The sequence below is a fragment of the Zingiber officinale genome, chromosome 3A, assembly GCF_018446385.1.
Source record: "Zingiber officinale cultivar Zhangliang chromosome 3A, Zo_v1.1, whole genome shotgun sequence".
Lineage (NCBI taxonomy): Eukaryota > Viridiplantae > Streptophyta > Magnoliopsida > Zingiberales > Zingiberaceae > Zingiber > Zingiber officinale.
In genome coordinates, this window is record NC_055990.1 from 138,527,532 (window position 1) to 138,547,184 (window position 19,653).

The window sequence follows — 19,653 nt, forward strand, 5'->3', positions numbered from 1 at the left end:
TAAAGGGCAGTGAAGGCGCCTTGGACCGCAGCATGGAGGCGCCTTGAAGGCGCCTTCAAAGGGATAATGCGTGACTTGATCAGCGCTTATCAACGCATGCGACCCGGGGCTTGGACGCGCCTCGAACAGCCTTGGAGGCGCCTCCAGCACCCTTTATAAGCAGTGTTCGAGCACCTCTTCCAGAACAACGCTCTCCGAATAATCTCTTGCTACGTGCTGCGAACCTGACGACCCAAAAGTGCTGCGACGCGACACCAACGACCCAGAACTACGCTTCTCAATCTTTAGTTGTCGGTATAAAGTTTATGAGCTGTAAATTCCTATAATTGTACAAATTATCGTGCTTATAGTTGTTGCCCACCAAAAGCGATCAAGGATCGCGAGCCTTCGAGTAGGAGTCGATCTAGGCTCCGAACGAAGTAAATAGTTTGCCTTGTGTGATTGTTTTTATTTCCGCTGCATTTACTCGAACAGTTTTACGATTTCGAAAAAGTGAAAGCCACGAGCGCTATTCACCCCCCCCCCCTCTAGCGCTTTCAATCCAACAATATCTGTGATATAATTTAACATATATGAGGAGATCTACTCGAATAGCTGTGAGACGTGGTGCTGGACGACCACGTACGAGGATCTTGGGATCTCTGGACATGCCAGAGATACCTATTGTTGTTGAGCCTGTCAGTCAGGGACAGACTCAAGATACTGCGGGTGCGTCGGGCTCTCAGACTCCGATGGCTCCCTTAGAGGTACCTACCTCGGCTGCACCGACTATATCCACCCCTACCGTATTTTCGGTATCACCAGGGGTGCCATTGGCATACCCTACACCTGCTCCAGCGCAGCCTATGGCGTACCCGACACTACCGCAACCTGGACCTATCGTGTACCCGACACCAGCGGCACCTGTGCCCTCAGTACCTACGGTGTACCCAGCAGTACCTGCACCAGCGATATCGGTTGCTCCACATCTGGTACCACTACCTACCGTACATCCAGCCACTGCCACCTATTCTCACCCTGCAGTGCCACCGACGACATATGCTTCAGTTTATACAGTAGCACCGGTAGTTCCTCCTCCGGTCTATTCAGGGATATCACCTGTAGCACCAGCTCCAGTGGTTCCGCCAGTTCCTGCAGTCGTTCCGACACACCTCACTGACATTGTCGCGGCACGGGCCAGGATTCCAGTGTTGGTAGAGTCGATGAAAAGTTGATTTACACTCTTCCAAGGAGACCATGATCCGAGTGTGGCCCTGTCTTGGATTGAGACTATGGAGCGGACCTTCTTCTATATGGCTTGTTCCGAGTGGGAGAAAGCAGAGCTGGCTGCTTTTCACTTATGGGACGAGGCCGATACTTGGTGGGTTACTCAGTATTCTATTATCGGACTCTCAGTAACCCACCACGAAGAAGAAGAGTAACCGACCAGTATGCAGGACTCACAGTAGTCCTTGGGTTGGGCTCCCATAGTCGGTCCCTAGGTTTAGATAACCTAGTAAACCCTACTAGATTTGGGACCAACTATCTCGGGTCTAGTTAGGGATGCGCGCATAGCAAGTACAGTTGCCGGGCCCAAGAAGAAGTTGATTATTATTTTGAAGTATTATAAGTATAAGTTTTCGAACAAGTAAAACGAGTTTTACATAAACATAAAGTATTAAAGATTATGTTTAGAACAAATGAAATAAGGTTCATATAGTTCTAAAAATCAGTAATTTTAGTTCTTTACTCTACCATGTTTATCTAGTGGATGAGTAGTTTTCATGTTTACCTGTTAGATGAGTAGCATGATTAGCTATTAGAATTACATGAGTAGATTCCTTAGCTTTTCTTTGCTATTAGTTTGACATGAGCAGTTATGTTTATGCTTTATTTCTTTTTAGAGCATATGGTTTCTAGTTCTTTTTGTATACATGCACATTCATGATTTTGTGAGTTAGATAGCGCTTACTAAGCAATTTTGCTTATAGATTGCACTTCCTCTTACTGCAGATACAGGAAAGGAAAAGATATAGAAAGGAAGGCGACAAGGAGGTGTTCGAAGGATGTGTGATGCCAGGACTATGGAAGCCTTGGGACTTAGTTAAGAATTTGTTTAGATTAATTCTTTATTTAGGATGATAAGAAAATTAGGAAGTAAGAAGTTGTATTTCATTATTAAGCTTCCGCGTTTAGTTTCTATTGTCTTTTGCTATGTTAGAAGTATTTGAGATAGTACATGATATTTTGATGTGATTAGGACATAGTAGATGAATTTGTGATATGGTGTGATGAGTTGTGGTATTGTTTTCTTTATTTTGGATTTATTATACTGCTTGGTTGATTGATATGTGTTCCAGCCGCTTGTGGCTGAGTATATATTGCATGTATTGTTGAATATGGTCACCGGTACAGGGGAGACTCTGCCGAAATTTTTCGGTAGGGTTTCCATGTGATTTTTAATCATACCGGTTAAGTAGAGTTAGTAGTTAAGTAACGGTCATCCTTAGAGAGTAGTAGTAGTAAAAAGGGTGGTCGTTACAGTTGGTATCAGAGCAGTTCCCATTCTCTAGCATCACACATCAGCACCATCCTTGCCGTCTTCAAGTAAGAAAGTATTTAAGTTTTCTTTTATACTTTTCTTATTATTTGCAGTATAGAGTATCTGCTTATATGTGCTTAGGAAAGAAGAAAATTCATGTTTTAATTTTCTATGTTTTGATACATATGCTTTGAAAAAAATAGAGACAATTTTAGTTTTGTTTCTCTTATGTTCATATACATAAGTTTGTTTAGAAAGGATAGAGAAGATGTCAAGTATTATTCTTGGCATAGTTAGATGTTTAGATAGAGGAAAAGACAGTGGGGAGTCAGAAATCCCAGTTAAGTAATTAGAACTAGAAGGACAATGATAACAAGAAAGACCCAAGCAGGAAGACATTCGGGTAGTCTGCGAATACCCAAAGGTATTTCTAGAAGAGCTACCTGGACTACCTTTCAATAGAGAAGTAGAGTTTGAAATTGAGTGTTTTCCTGATACCAGTTCAATTTCAAAAGCTCTGTATCGAATTTTTCTAGCAGAGCTAAGAGAGTTACAAGAACAATTTTAGGAGCTACTTGACAAGGGTTTTATCCGCCCTAGTCATTCACCCGGGAGAGCCCCAGAGTTGTTCGTTAAGGAGAAAGACGGATCTATGCGGATGTGCATAGATTTTAGAGCGCTGAGCAAAGTAGCAGTTAAGGACAAGTACCCTCTTCCCAGAATAGATGATCTATTGGATCAGCTAAAGAGGGCAATAATGTTCTCTAAAACAGACCTGCATTTTGGGGAACCATCAGTTGAAAGTGAAAGGAAGTGATGCACCCAGAACAGCTTCCAGGACCAGAAATGGACACTACGAATTTGTAGTCATGCCATTTGGTGTAACTAATGCACCTATGGTCTTCAGAGACCTTATAATAAGCCTTCCAAGGACCACTAATGGGTACGATTCGATATGAATGATAGAGGACCGAGAAGTTAAGAGACTAAGGAACAAAGAGTACCATTAGTGAAAGTTATTTAGAACCAGAAGCACGAGGAAATTATTTAGGAGCGTAAGGACAGTATGAGACAGAGAGATCTAGAATTATTCTAAGTTCGATGATGAACTTTTTATAAGGTGTGGAGAATTGTAACGACCCAAATTTCCTCATTTTGAGCCCAGAAATAATTCAAAAATATTTAGAAATGCTATAAAAATATTCTAGAGATTTTTAGAAATTTTTAGAGTATTTTTATGAAATTTTTGGGGTTCGTTTGGTATTTTTACCAAGAAGAAGAAGTTTAAAAAAATAATAAAATAAAATAAAAAGTGTTAAGGTCGGGTTTTGAACCCAAGATCTCGGACCAAACTAGACCCTAACCAAAGTCAGCTAACCAACTGAGCTAAGCATGTTTTGTTAAATATATATGGTGAGAAATATTCTTAAGCCGTAGTTAGATAATAGGAAACCCTAGTATAAGAAAGGAATTGAGTTTCTTTTTTTTCAAAAACCTAGAAATTTCTCTCATAATTCCCGATCCCTTTCCTCTCTCGGTGACGACGACTCTCTCGCGTGACAAAGGTGGCTCGGGCGGCTTCTCTCGGGCGAAACCGCAGCCAAGGCTAGGGTTCTTCTCTCCGGCGCCGGCGAAGGGTTTTTCGGCGGGTCCTCAACCGTGTGCGACCACCATTGTCGAGGGGGATCTTTGAGCACGAAGAAGAGCCGAAATTTGAAGTTTCTCCGAACCTTAGAGCCTTCCTCTTCCGGTTGTAAGTCCCAAACGCAAGGGTAAGTCGCTTACTCACCTGCGGTAAGGGTGGTTTCGGATTTCGATTGATGTTTTCTTGTGTCTTTTGATTTTCAAAGCTTTGCATAGTTTCTTTTTTTTTTTGTTTAGTTGCCGTGTGAGTTACTGATAGGGATATTCATCAGTTTCCTCAATAAGAAGAATTGTAACAAAATGTTAAAGCTAATTGCTGTGCAAGAGATAACACAAAAGCAGACCACCTAAATTTCAAGAACACATTAAGTTGATGTGCTTATGTAATCTTAGTGGTAGGGTTTCTATACTTAGACAAGCTTAGAGTATCTTTGCACATACTTGGCTAAAGAAGTAGTTGATCCTCATGCTTAGGGTATTTTCTTTCATTCTGGGATGCTTAGAGGCTTGAGAAAAAAAAAATGATTTGGGCTTACACGTTGTCATGCTTGAGTTAAGCCATGCTGTATGCATTTGTCTAACTGATATGATGAAATTTTGCTATCATACCTCACTGTATATAAGGCTAAGAATGATAGGTTAGAATGTGATGAGCTTGGGTTTTCTTGTAGTTATGGTTTTCTTGTACATGTGTATCATAAGTTTAATTTATTTAAAGCAAAGTTAAGGGTCCTGGATTACTCCATTGTGGGTATAGCCTTAGGATTACCACTGTAGCTATTTGTTTTACTTGTTGATACATACGCTAGCTGTTGTCCACGTGTGTTTGGACAAATTTATGGCTCAATTGGTGGTACCTTGACCATGTTTAGATTTAGTTTTGTGTTGAATAACTAAGCATGAACAATCCCTTTAGAGCTACAAGTGTAGATTTTTATTAAGTTTGACATTCAGATTTTGTTAAAGCTTTTGGTATGCAACATTTTGATTAGCTTAGTATGCAAATTATTTTGTTAAGATGGCATGTAGATTTATTTCTGTTTAAACTACAGTTTTAGAACTTCCCAAGTATAGCAGTTTCAGTTGTTATAGCATCCAATCTTAGTTTGTTTAAGTATTCCCTTTCAGTTTGTTTAAGCATTCACTCTTAGTATGTTTAAGTGTGGAATTTTAGTTTATCTAAGCATTTCAAAGTTAGAATTCGCTTAAACATTTCAGTTTCTTTTTAAAGAAGTATTCTTTTAGAAGTATTAACAAGTATAAGAAAGATAAAGAAAAGAAAGAAAAGGCCAAGGCTTTAAGTAGATCCCGAAGTCAAGACTTTAGGGATTTTGGCACACAAGGTGCTAAAGAAAGTGCCGAAGCATTATATATTAGAAGTATTAAAAGATAACAAGTATTTTACTTTTATCAGTGGCACTGTACTAGACTCTCAGTAGTCCTTGTGCTGGGCTCCCATAGTCGGTCCCTAGGTTTAGATAACCTAGTATGCAGGACTCTCAGTAGTCCTTGGGCTGGGCTCCCATAGTCGGTCCCTAGGTTTAGATAACCTAGTATGCAGGACTCTCAGTAGTCCTTGGGCTGGGCTCGCATAGTCGGTCCCTAGGTTTAGATAACCTAGTAAACCCTACTAGATTCGGGACCAGCTATCTCGGGTCTAGTTAGGGATGCGCGCATAGCAAGTACAGTTGCCGGGCCCAAGAAGAAGTTGATTATTATTTTGAATTATTATAAGTATAAGTTTTCGAACAAGTAAAACGAGTTTTACATAAACATAAAGTATTAAAGATTAAGTTTAGAAAAAATGAAATAAGGTTCATATAGTTCTAAAAATCAGTAAGTTTAGTTCTTTACTCTACCATGTTTATCTAGTGGATGAGTAGTTTTCATGTTTACCTGTTAGATGAGTAGCATGATTAGCTATTAGAATTACATGAGTAGATTCCTTAGCTTTTCTTTGCTATTAGTTTGACATGAGCAGTTATGTTTATGCTTTATTTCTTTTTAGAGCATATGGTTTCTAGTTCTTTTCGTATACATACACATTCGTGATTTTGTGATTTAGATAGCGCTTACTAAGCAAATTTTGCTTATAGATTGCACTTCCTCTTACTGCAGATACAGGAAAGGAAAAGATATAGAAAGGAAGGCGACAAGGAGGTGTTCGAAGGATGTGTGATGCCAGGACTATGGAAGCCTTGGGACTTAGTTAAGAATTTGTTTAGATTAATTCTTTATTTAGGATGATAAGAAAATTAGGAAGTAAGAAGTTGTATTTCATTATTAAGCTTCCGCGTTTAGTTTCTATTGTCTTTTGCAATGTTAGAAGTATTTGAGATAGTACATGATATTTTGATGTGATTAGGACATAGTAGATGAATTGTGATATGGTGTGATTGTTGGTGCAACCTTAGGTCAAGGTTGACCTGGTTGACCCGACTCGAGTTGACCTGACTCGAGTTGTATTTTGATGTTTGACAAGAATAAAAGAGTTGTATTTTGATGGGAGATTGTTGGTGCAACCTTAGGTCTAGGTTGACCTGGTTGACCCAAGGTGAGTTGACCTGACACGGGAAAAGTCCAAGCAGAGATCTTGGCACGGGAAAAATCCAAGTATGGGAACTTGGCAAGTGGAAGTCGGAGAGGGCTCGGTAGCTCGTTCTCCCGACTAGGTCAGAGAGGGCTCGGTAGCTCGTTCTCTGGACCAGAAGTGGAAGTCGGAGAGGGCTCGGTAGCTCGTTCTCCGGACTAGGTCAGAGAGGGCTCGGGAGCTCGTTCTCTGGACCGGATGGAAGTCGGAGAGGGCTCGGTAGCTCGTTCTCCGAACTGTGGTCAGAGAGGGCTCGGTAGCTCATTCTCTGGACCGGATGTGGAAAGTCCTGGTGAGTGAAGCCAGGCAGTGGGAAAGTCCTGGTGAGTGAAGCCAAGCAGTGGGAAAGTCCTGGTGAGTGAAGCCAGGCAGTTGTGAAAACCCTGGTGAGTGAAGCCAGGCAGACGGAAAAGTCCTGGTGAGTGAAGCTAGGCAGATTGGAAATCCTGGTGAGTGAAGCCAGGTGAAAATCCTAGTGAGTGAAGCTAGGTGAAAGGGAAAGTCCTGGTGAGTGAAGCCAGGCAGTGGGAAAGTCCTGGTGAGTGAAGCCGGGCAGATTGGAAATCCTGGTGAGTGAAGCCAGGTGAAAATCCTAGTGAGTGAAGCTAGGTGAAAGTCCTGGTGAGTGAAGCTGGGCAAGGGAAAATCCAGATGGATCAAGGGTGATCGGACATCTGGTGTTGAGAAGGTCAAGTAGGTCAAGGGAGTGATCGGATACTTGACACGAAGAGAAAAGTCCAAGTGGGTCAAAGGGATTGACCGGACACTTGGTGGGGAGTCTTAGCAGGTCAAGGGAGTGACCGGATGCTAAGCATGATGTACCAACAGGTCAAGGTTGACCGGATGTTGGTTTGGAAGGCTTGGGACTTGGTTTGGGCAAAAACCAAGCTCTGGATCGATCCAGTGATACACTGGGTATCTGGATCGGTCTGGTGACCGATCAGTAACCAAACAGTAGCCTACTGAGTGTTATCTGATCGGTCTGCAGACCGATCAGGAAACAACGATCAGAGGCAAGAAGTTCGGGAGAAAAGCATTCTGATCGGTCCCCATGACCGATCAGCAGCACTCTGGACCGATCAGGGTGGAGCCTGATCGGTCCAGCCCTAGCCGTTGTGACTCAACGGCTAGGTTATTTCGAGCTTCTGTGTGCTGGTCTTTTTGCTTGCAGGTTCGCAGGTTAGCCAGGATATCAGGGAATATAAGAAGAGATCGAGGGTTGCTGACTACTACACTTCTTCTTCCTCCTCGAGCTGCTGTTCTTCTGAAAGCTGTGCTTGAGCTTTGCTGAGCTCCGAAGCTTCGGGGGAGCTTCTTTGACTGAGTTGCTTGTTGGCATTCGTCCGTGAAGTTGGTGCTTCATCTGGGACTTCAGTCGACGAGAAGGCAAGCGAGTATTTGTACATTTATTGTGTATTTTGTTCTTGCTCTTCTTTGTAATCCTTATTGCTGTTGCAAAGTTCTTGTGGCGAGGTTTCTCCACCGATAAGGAGTTTATATTAGCCGGTTTTCCGGGGACTCATCCACCGACGGATTGATAGGCTTCGTCCACCTTACGGACACGCCGAGGAGTAGGAGTTTCATCTCCGAACCTCGTTACATCATCGCGTTGAGGTTTGATCTTCTTATCTTTGTTTCTATTGTTTTATTTTCCACTGCGCTAACCCTAATTTGTAGAAAGAAACGTGATTTTGGGGTCGGCTATTCACACCCCCCCTCTCTAGCTGCGATCATCGATCCTAATAAGTGGTATCAGAGCGAGGTCGCTCTTCGTTGGATCAACACCCAGGGGAGCACAAGCTAGAGATGGATCAACTTGGAGAAGACATCACCATTCCACCTTTCTATGACCGCGATGACTTCGCGTATTGGAAGGTAAGAATGAGGTATTTTCTTATGACTAACCTTGAAAATTGGAGTTGTGTTCAATTAGGTTTCAAGCCTCCAATGGATAAGGAAGGAAAACCACTCGAGAAGAAGAAGTGGACAAGGGAACAAATCCACCATTCCACAATCAACGATGAGGTAATGAAAGTATTTGAATTCTCATTACCTAATGACATTCTATGTAAGATAGGTGGATACAACAATGCCAAGGAGTTGTGGAACAACTTGGCTAAGTTCCATGAGGGGAACTCCACTTCAAGCCATGAAGAGGAGTCAAGTGAGCCAAGGAACTCATTTCATGGAGGAATGGATTTAGAAGTTGAGGGTCACTCAACATCTAAAGAAGAAGAGGAGGAGAGTTCTTCTTCAAGATCGGAGCAAGAAGAAGAAGCTTCTATCTCCGTAAGGGATGAAGAAGAGAGCTCACATCCATCCTCAACCCTAGGTAACTCAAGCCATTTAATTTCAAATAAATTACACATAATGTGCTTTGAGTGTAGGGAGTATGGACATTACAAGAGTAAGTGTCCAAGGAGGATTAGGAAGACTCCACCGGCACCAAAAGTCAAGGAAGCCGGAGTCCCGATACGCAAGAGCAAGGAGCACGTGGTGTGCTTCCAATGCAAGCGAAGGGGACATTATCGGAGCCAATGTCCGAGGGGGAGGCAACCTCACAAGGACAAGAGGACGAGCACATCGATAGGGGGAGTTAAGGCAAACCCTAAGGTAATCTCTAAGGCACATTATTGCAATAATAATAAGACACATGCTAGTAGCCTTATTGCTATTGTTAATAATGGTAAGCATGATAACATTAGAAATCGATACACATGCTTAGGTGTCAAACATGTGAGCCTAGAAAAGGATAACACTTGGAAAGCCAACCCTAGAATTAACTCATCTAAGGCTAAGGAAAATCTAGGTAGGAATCCCAAATCAACTAGACACATGCCTAGGAATACCTCAAAGAAAAATGAAAAATTAAAAATTGAGGTATTAGAGAAGGAGAATCAAGTCTTAAGGTCAAGACTTGACTCTCTAGAAAAGGCTCTTGAGGATTTGATTCTAGGGTCTAGGGGTCAAAAACTCAAGTCCAAGGACAAGAAAGGTTTGGGTCACAAACCTAAGTCCCAAGTGGTCAAGCCCACTTATCACAATGTTCCATTCGATTATGGAACAAAGTCTAGGGCTAGAAAGACCATCACCAAGGTCACAAGGGGAGTCACCCCTAGAGTTGATCTTGATGAGTCCCAAATGACCAAGGCTTTAAAGCCTAGGAGGGTCATTAGAAGGGTTGCTAGGGAAGTCATCCCTAGTGAATACTTAGTAAACCCAATGAGCTCCAATAGGTATTGGGTTCCTAGGAGCGTGATTTCATCACGCTAGATGAGTTAGGGTGTGCCAACCTTACTTGAATAGGTAGTTAACCTAATCATGGCAAAAGGTGGCACTTTAGGAATTTTCAAGGTGCAATCAAGCCTTGAAAATGAAATTGAAAATTATTCCTAAGGTGATTAGGATGTGCCAATCACATTTGAGGAGTTCTCTTAGGTCAATTTAATTGGCACATAGTGATCTAAACATCCTTGGTATGTGATTTTAGGTCTATTACACTTAGGAATATAGAACCTATGGCAAAATGATCAAAACTATCAACAATGACAACTAAGGCTAGAATTAAGTATTTTCTATACCTTTATGTGCTATTTGCCATATATTGTTTGCCATATGCCATGTCATGACATCATATTTATTTTATGATTATTTAAAATGTCATGATAATGCTTAGGTTAGTTAAATGTCATGCTTTATTTTAAGTTTCATACTTTATGCCATGACATCATGACATTGGCACATGTTTCACTTATGATATCATTATATGCCATGTCATCATCTTTTGCATTTATAATCAATTAATTTGATTTAAGGACAAAAACACAATTTGATATGGAGATCAAATTGTTGTTTAGAAAATGCATGAGAACTTAGCCTATGATGACCTAAACTCATATCTCACATCAAAATTGACTTGGATGTGTTTGATACATCTTAGATGTGTGTGAGATATTAGGATTTTGAGTTAGGATCAAGGTACATAGCTCTTGTACCTAGATGAGTCTAATTCGAAATTGAGGATCATAGGGAAAGCTTGTGTACAAGTCATGTACATTTAGCCCAAAGATTGTGGTCCTAAATTAAAGGGTTTAAAATCATTTCAAAATTGATTTGAAAAACCTTGATGAAGCTTTTCTAGTAATAGAATTCATCATTGAACAAGTTGATACAAAGATAAGTTAACTTTGAGCTATTTCAAAGACTTTTGAACTTTGTATCAAGATTGAAAAATGGAAGTTATTTTCATAGAAAACTATTTTTCCATGATAGTATATGTTATGAGGAATGTATCCTCAAAATTTCACAATTTTTCGAATTTTCTGTGATTTTCTAGAGGTTTCTGAATTTCGGGAGAAGAAATCAGAAATCAGAAATCAGAGTTGTGGACCGATCAGGGGTGCCTGGATCGGTCACCGTGACCGATCCAGGGAATCCCTGATCGGTCTGGTGACCGATCAGGGCGTGCCAACCTGTTGAATTTCGACTGTTTGTCTGAAATTGCAGCTCGGGAAGTGGTGTTTTAGGTTTCTAAAGGTTTGAAACTCACCAAGACATTGTTGGTGCAATGGTCAAGGGGGAGTTGACCTTTAGGGGGAATTTTACCCATTAGTCAAGGAGGAGTTGACTTTTAGGGGGAGTTTTTACTCGTCGAAATTTTTGAGGATGAGTGATATGAGATTATTACTAAGTTGATTGTTGAATTTAGTATCAAGGGGGAAATTAAGGGTTTCAATGAAAGGTATGGGACTTTCATTAGGGAGAAACTCTTGACCTTGATTCACTCCTTTTGATGTGTGTCAAACAGGGGAAGAATGTCTAGAGAATGTTCAAGGAAGAACATTGGAGTTAGTGGGAGAGTTTGTTGATCACGACGAGTGAAGTTGTGAACAACAATAACTTACTCTTCAGGGGGAGAGTTTGTTGATGTGTGCCAATAGGGGGAGAATGAAGGGTTTAAGTTAGGCCTTCATTATCTAAGAAGGAGGTTGCCTTCTTAGAAGGAGAATGTAAGGTTGTAACTTATGTTTCATTACCTAGTGGCATGAAGAAAGTTGAGGCTATTGGATTAGCCTAACTTAAAGGTATTGTCAAACATCAAAAAGGGGGAGATTGTTGGTGCAACCTTAGGTCAAGGTTGACCTGGTTGACCCGACTCGAGTTGACCTGACTCGAGTTATATTTTGATGTTTGACAAGAACAAAAGAGTTGTATTTTGATGGGAGATTGTTGGTGCAACCTTAGGTCTAGGTTGACCTGGTTGACCCGAGGTGAGTTGACCTGACACGGGAAAAGTCCAAGCAGAGAGCTTGGCACGGGAAAAATCCAAGTATGGGAACTTGGCAAGTGGAAGTCGGAGAGGGCTCGGTAGCTCGTTCTCCGGACTAGGTCAGAGAGGGCTCGGTAGCTCGTTCTCTGGACCAGAAGTGGAAGTCGGAGAGGGCTCGGTAGCTCGTTCTCTAGACTAGGTCAGAGAGGGCTCGGGAGCTCGTTCTCTGGACCGGATGGAAGTCGGAGAGGGCTCGGTAGCTCGTTCTCCGAACTGTGGTCAGAGAGGGCTCGGTAGCTCGTTCTCTGGACCGGATGTGGAAAGTCCTGGTGAGTGAAGCCAAGCAGTGGGAAAGTCCTGGTGAGTGAAGCCAGGCAGTGGGAAAGTCCTGGTGAGTGAAGCCAGGCAGACGGAAAAGTCCTGGTGAGTGAAGCCAGGCAGATTGGAAATCCTGGTGAGTGAAGCCAGGTGAAAATCCTAGTGAGTGAAGCTAGGTGAAAGGGAAAGTCCTGGTGAGTGAAGCCAGGCAATGGGAAAGTCCTGGTGAGTGAAGCCGGGCAGATTGGAAATCCTGGTGAGTGAAGCCAGGTGAAAATCCTAGTGAGTGAAGCTAGGTGAAAGTCCTGGTGAGTGAAGCCGGGCAAGGGAAAATCCAGATGGATCAAGGGTGATCGGACATCTGGTGTTGAGAAGGTCAAGTAGGTCAAGGGAGTGATCGGATACTTGACACGAAGAGAAAAGTCCAAGTGGGTCAAAGGGATTGACCGGACACTTGGTGGGGAGTCTTAGCAGGTCAAGGGAGTGACCGGATGCTAAGCATGATGTACCAACAGGTCAAGGTTGACCGGATGTTGGTTTGGAAGGTTTGGGACTTGGTTTGGAAAAAAAAAACCAAGCTCTGGATCGATCAGTGGATCGATCCAGTGATACACTGGTATCTGGATCGGTCTGGTGACCGATCAATAACCAAACAGTAGCCTACTGAGTGTTATCTGATCGGTCTGCAGACCGATCAGGAAACAACGATCAGAGGCAAGAAGTTCGGGAGAAAAGGATTCTGATCGGTCCCTGGACCGATCAGAGGAAGCTCTGATCGGTCCCCATGACCGATCAGCAGCACTCTGGACCGATCAGGGTGGAGCCTGATCGGTCCAGCCTTAGCCGTTGTGACTCAACGGCTAGGTTATTTCGGGCTTCTGTGTTCTGGTCTTTTTGCTTGCAGGTTCGCAGGTTAGCCAGGATATCAGGGAATATAAGAAGAGATCGAGGATTGCTGACTACTACACTTCTTCTTCCTCCTCGAGCTGCTGTTCTTCTGAAAGCTGTGCTTGAGCTTTGCTGAGCTCCGAAGCTTCGGGGGAGCTTCTTTGACTGAGTTGCTTGTTGGCATTCGTCCGTGAAGTTGGTGCTTCATCTGGGACTTCAGTCGACGAGAAGGCAAGCGAGTATTTGTACATTTATTGTGTATTTTGTGCTTGCTCTTCTTTGTACTCCTTATTGCTGTTGCAAAGTTCTTGTGGCGAGGTTTCTCCACCGATAAGGAGTTTATATTAGCCGGTTTTTCGGGGACTCATCCACCGACGGATTGATAGGCTTCGTCCACCTTACGGACACGCCGAGGAGTAGGAGTTTCATCTCCGAACCTCGTTACATCATCGCGTTGAGGTTTGATCTTCTTATCTTTGTTTCTATTGTTTTATTTTCCGCTGCGCTAACCCTAATTTGTAGAAAGAAACGCGATTTTGGGGTCGGCTATTCACACCCCCCCCTCTCTTGCCGCGATCATCGATCCTAACATGAGTTGTTGTATTGTTTTCTTTAGTTTGGATTTATTATACTGCGTGGTTGATTGATATGTGTTCCAGCCGCTTGTGGCTGAGTATATATTGCATGTATTGTTGAATATGGTCACCGGTACAGGGGAACTCTGCCGAAATTTTTCGGTAGGGTTTCCATGTGATTTTTAATCATACCGGTTAAGTAGAGTTAGTAGTTAAGTAACGGTCACCCTTAGAGAGTAGTAGTAGTAAAAAGGGTGGTCGTTATAGTTGGTATCAGAGCAGTTCCCATTCTCCAGCATCACACATCAGCACCATTCTTGCCGTCTTCAAGTTAGAAAGTATTTAAGTTTTCTTTTATACTTTTATTATTATTTGCAGTATAGAGTATCTGCTTATATGTGCTTAGGAAAGAAGAAAATTCATGTTTTAATTTTCTATGTTTTGATACATATGCTTTGAAAAAAATAGAGACAATTTTAGTTTTGTTTCTCTTATGTTCATATACATAAGTTTGTTTAGAAAGGATAGAGAAGATGTCAAGTATTATTCTTGGCATAGTTAGATGTTTAGATAGAGGACAAGACAGTGGGGAGTCAGAAATTCCAGTTAAGTAATTAGAACTAGAAGGACAATGATAACAAGAAAGACCCAAGCAGGAAGACATTCGGGTAGTCTACGAATACCCAAAGGTATTTCTAGAAGAGCTACCTGGACTACCTTTCAACAGAGAAGTAGAGTTTGAAATTGAGTTGTTTCCTGATACCAGTTCAATTTCAAAAGCTCTGTATCGAATTTTTCTAGCAGAGTTAAGAGAGTTACAAGAATAATTTTAGGAGCTACTTGACAAGGGTTTTATCCGCCCTAGTCATTCACCCGGGAGAGCCCCAGAGTTGTTCGTTAAGGAGAAAGACGGATCTATGCGGATGTGCATAGATTTTAGAGTGCTGAGCAAAGTAGCAGTTAAGGACAAGTACCCTCTTCCCAGAATAGATGATCTATTGGATCAGCTAAAGAGGGTAATAATGTTCTCTAAAACAGACCTGCGTTTTGGGGAACCATCAGTTGAAAGTGAAAGGAAGTGATGCACCCAGAACAGTTTCCAGGACCAGAAATGGACACTACAAATTTGTAGTCATGCCATTTGGTGTAACTAATGCACCTATGGTCTTCAGAGACCTTATAATAAGCCTTCCAAGGACCACTAATGGGTACGATTCGATATGAATGATAGAGGACCGAGAAGTTAAGAGACTAAGGAACAAAGAGTACCATTAGTGAAAGTTATTTAGAACCAGAAGCACGAGGAAATTATTTAGGAGCGTAAGGACAGTATGAGACAGAGAGATCTAGAATTATTCTAAGTTCGATGATGAACTTTTTATAAGGTGTGGAGAATTGTAACGACCCAAATTTCCTCATTTTGAGCCCAGAAATAATTCAAAAATATTTAGAAATGCTATAAAAATATTCTAGAGATTTTTAGAAATTTTTAGAGTATTTTTATGGAATTTTTGGAGTTCGTTTGGTATTTTTACCAAGAGGAAGAAGTTTAAAAAAATAATAAAATAAAATAAAAAGTGTTAAGGTCGGGTTTTGAACCCAAGATCTCGGACCGAACCAGACCCTAACCAAAGTCAGCCAACCAACTGAGCTAAGCAAGTTTTGTTAAATATATATGGTGTGAAATATTCTTAAGCCGTAGTTAGATAATAGGAAACCCTAGTATAAGAAAGGAATTGAGTTTCTTTTTTTTCAAAAACCTAGAAATTTCTCTCATAATTCCCGATCCCTTTCCTCTCTCGGCGACGGCGACTCTCTCGCGCGACAAAGGCAGCTCGGGCGGCTTCTCTCGGGCGAAACCGCAACCAAGGCTAGGGTTCTTCTCTCCGGCGCCGGCGAAGGGTTTTCCGGCGGGTCCTCAACCGTGTGCGACCACCATTGTCGAGGGGGATCTTTGAGCACGAAGAAGAGCCGAAATTTGAAGTTTCTCCGAACCTTAGAGCCTTCCTCTTCCGGTTGTAAGTCCCAAACGCAAGGGTAAGTCGCTTACTCACCTGCGGTAAGGGTGGTTTCGGATTTCAATTGATGTTTTCTTGTGTCTTTTGATTTTCAAAGCTTTGCATAGTTTCTTTTTTTTTTTTTGTTTAGTTGCCGTGTGAGTTACTGATAGGGATATTCATCAGTTTCCTCAATAAGAAGAATTGTAACAAAATGTTAAAGCTAATTGCTGTGCAAGAGATAACACAAAAGCAGACCACCTAAATTTCAAGAACACATTAAGTTGATGTGCTTATGTAATCTTAGTGGTAGGGTTTCTATACTTAGACAAGTTTAGAGTATCTTTGCACATACTTGGCTAAAGAAGTAGTTGATCCTCATGCTTAGGGTATTTTCTTTCATTCTGGGACGCTTAGAGGCTTGAGAAAAAAAAATGATTTGGGCTTACACGTTGTCATGCTTGAGTTAAGCCATGCTGTATGCATTTGTCTAACTGATATGATGAAATTTTGCTATCATACCTCACTGTATATAAGGCTAAGAATGATAGGTTAGAATGTGATGAGCTTGGGTTTTCTTGTAGTTATGGTTTTCTTGTACATGTGTATCATAAGTTTAATTTATTTAAAGCAAAGTTAAGGGTCCTGGATTACTCCATTGTGGGTATAGCCTTAGGATTACCACTGTAGCTATTTGTTTTACTTGTTGATACATACGCTAGCTGTTGTCCACGTGTGTTTGGACAAATTTATGGCTCAATTGGTGGTACCTTGACCATGTTTAGATTTAGTTTTGTGTTGAATAACTAAGCATGAACAATCCCTTTAGAGCCACAAGTGTAGATTTTTATTAAGTTTGACATGCAGATTTTGTTAAAGCTTTTGGTATGCAACATTTTGATTAGCTTAGTATGCAACTTATTTTGTTAAGATGGCATGTAGATTTATTTCTGTTTAAACTACAGTTTTAGAACTTCCCAAGTATAGCAGTTTCAGTTGTTATAGCATCCAATCTTAGTTTGTTTAAGTATTCCCTTTCAGTTTGTTTAAACATTCACTCTTAGTATGTTTAAGTGTGGAATTTCAGTTTATCTAAGCATTTCAAAGTTAGAATTCTCTTAAAGATTTCAGTTTCTTTTTAAAGAAGTATTCTTTTAGAAGTATTAACAAGTATAAGAAAGATAAAGAAAAGAAAGAAAAGGCCAAGGCTTTAAGTAGATCCCGAAGTCAAGACTTTAGGGATTTTGGCACACAAGTTGCTAAAGAAAGTGCCGAGGCATTATATATTAGAAGTATTAAAAGATAACAAGTATTTTACTTTTATCAGTGGCACTGTACTAGACTCTCAGTGGTCCCTAGGTTTAGATAACCTAGTATGCAGGACTCTCAGTAGTTCTTGGGCTGGGCTCCCATAGTCGGTCCCTAGGTTTAGATAACCTAGTATGCAGGACTCTCAGTAGTCCTTGGGTTGGGCTCCCATAGTCGGTCCCTAGGTTTAGATAACCTAGTAAACCCTACTAGATTCGGGACCAGCTATCTCGGGTCTAGTTAGGGATGCGCGCATAGCAAGTACAGTTGTCGGACCCAAGAAGAAGTTGATTATTATTTTGAAGTATTATAAGTATAATTTTCGAACAAGTAAAACGAGTTTTACATAAACATAAAGTATTAAAGATTAAGTTTAGAAAAAATGAAATAAGGTTCATATAGTTCTAAAAATCAGTAAGTTTAGTTCTTTACTCTACCATGTTTATCTAGTGGATGAGTAGTTTTCTTGTTTACCTGTTAGATGAGTAGCATGATTAGCTATTAGAATTACATGAGTAGATTCCTTAGCTTTTCTTTGCTATTAGTTTGACATGAGCAGTTATGTTTATGCTTTATTTCTTTTTAGAGCATATGGTTTCTAGTTCTTTTCGTATACATGCACATTCGTGATCTTGTGAGTTAGATAGCGCTTACTAAGCAAATTTTGCTTATAGATTGCACTTCCTCTTACTGCAGATACAGGAAAGGAAAAGATATAGAAAGGAAGGTGACAAGGAGGTGTTCGAAGGATGTGTGATGCCAGGACTATGGAAGCCTTGGGACTTAGTTAAGAATTTGTTTAGATTAATTCTTTATTTAGGATGATAAGAAAATTAGGAAGTAAGAAGTTGTATTTCATTATTAAGCTTCCGCGTTTAGTTTCTATTGTCTTTTGCTATGTTAGAAGTATTTGAGATAGTACATGATATTTTGATGTGATTAGGACATAGTAGATGAATTGTGATATGGTGTGATGAGTTGTGGCATTGTTTTCTTTATTTTGGATTTATTATACTGCTTGGTTGATTGATATGTGTTCCAGCAGCTTGTGGCTGAGTATATATTGCATGTATTGTTGAATATGGTCATCGGTACAGGGGAGACTCTGCCGAAATTTTTCGGTAGGGTTTCCATGTGATTTTTAATCATACCGGTTAAGTAGAGTTAGTAATTAAGTAACGGTCATCTTTAGAGAGTAGTAGTAGTAAAAAGGGTGGTCGTTACAGTTTCAGATGTGGGTCCAGAGATCACATCACCCCAGCCTGCTCTCTGGGACAACCAGTTTGCTTTTATTGCAAACTGCCTGGGCACCAAAGCTGAGATTGTCCGCAGAAGACTCAGCCAATGGCTTCCGGAGGGTCTTGTCATAGAGGACAGATCAGTCAGTCCGAAACTTATCGAGGAGGGCGAAGAGCCCAACCTTCGCATGGCCAGCAGCGGAGTGCTCCCCCTGCAGCAACTGAATTTGGCATGTTCAGACAGGAGTACTCCAATACTCCCATAGTTCCGGGATCTCATTATCTCATTAGCTCAGTTCCGGGATCTCATTATCTGACTCAGGGGCAGTATCAGCTGCAACCCCAGCCACAGGCCCAGTATCAGACGCAGTCCCAGCCATCGGTACAGTATCAGTCGCTGTCCTCTCAGACTTCTCTGGCACAGTATCCAGCACCGCCTCAGTGGCAGGCTCCTGCCCAGACGCAGCAGTCGCAGGCAGTGTTACCACCTCTTCTTCCGCCAAAGACTGGGCGTATTCATGCGGTCACCAGAGAGGATGCGCAGCATGCCGACGGATTCATTTTTCGCGGTACGATTTCTATTTATGCATTATCTGCTGATATGCTGATAGATACTGGTAGCTCGCATTCTTTTATATCTCGTACCTTTATGCGGGAGATTAGTAGATTACCGGCTTTCAGATCGCAGCGACTTACCGTCTCTCTACCCTCCGGTGACACCATGGACGTCACTAGGATGTCAGAGTTGCCCGTTAGATTTTGGCAACATGATACTTATGGTAGATCTTTTAGTATTGGAAATGGTCGATTTTGATATTATTCTTGGCATAGATTGTTTGTCCGCATATCTTGCCACTGTTGATTGCTAGACGAGGGTGGTCACATTCTGGCCATTATGAGTTTTTGGTAATGTCATTTGGGCTTACCAATGCTCTAGCGGTATTTATGGATTCTTGTGGTGGAGCATTGCTCCCACATGTTATGGATGGTTGTGGTGGAGCGTTGCTCCCACATATTGAGGATTTCTTGTGGTAGAGCGTTGCTCTCACATATGTGGTATTTCATGTGATGGAGCGTTGCTCTCACACTGGAGGATTTATTCTTTGGTGATTTATATTGTTGGTGATTAGATTTCAGACTTGTTGTCGAGGATCTTATAGTTGAGTATGCCTGTTGTACGGGCATTATGAGTTATAGATTTTACCATTTAGGCTTACAAAGCCCTAGATGTTTTCATGAACTCGATGATTTCGGTATTCCTAGGTTGTTTGGATCGGTTTCCATTGTCCTTGTTGACAATGTTGT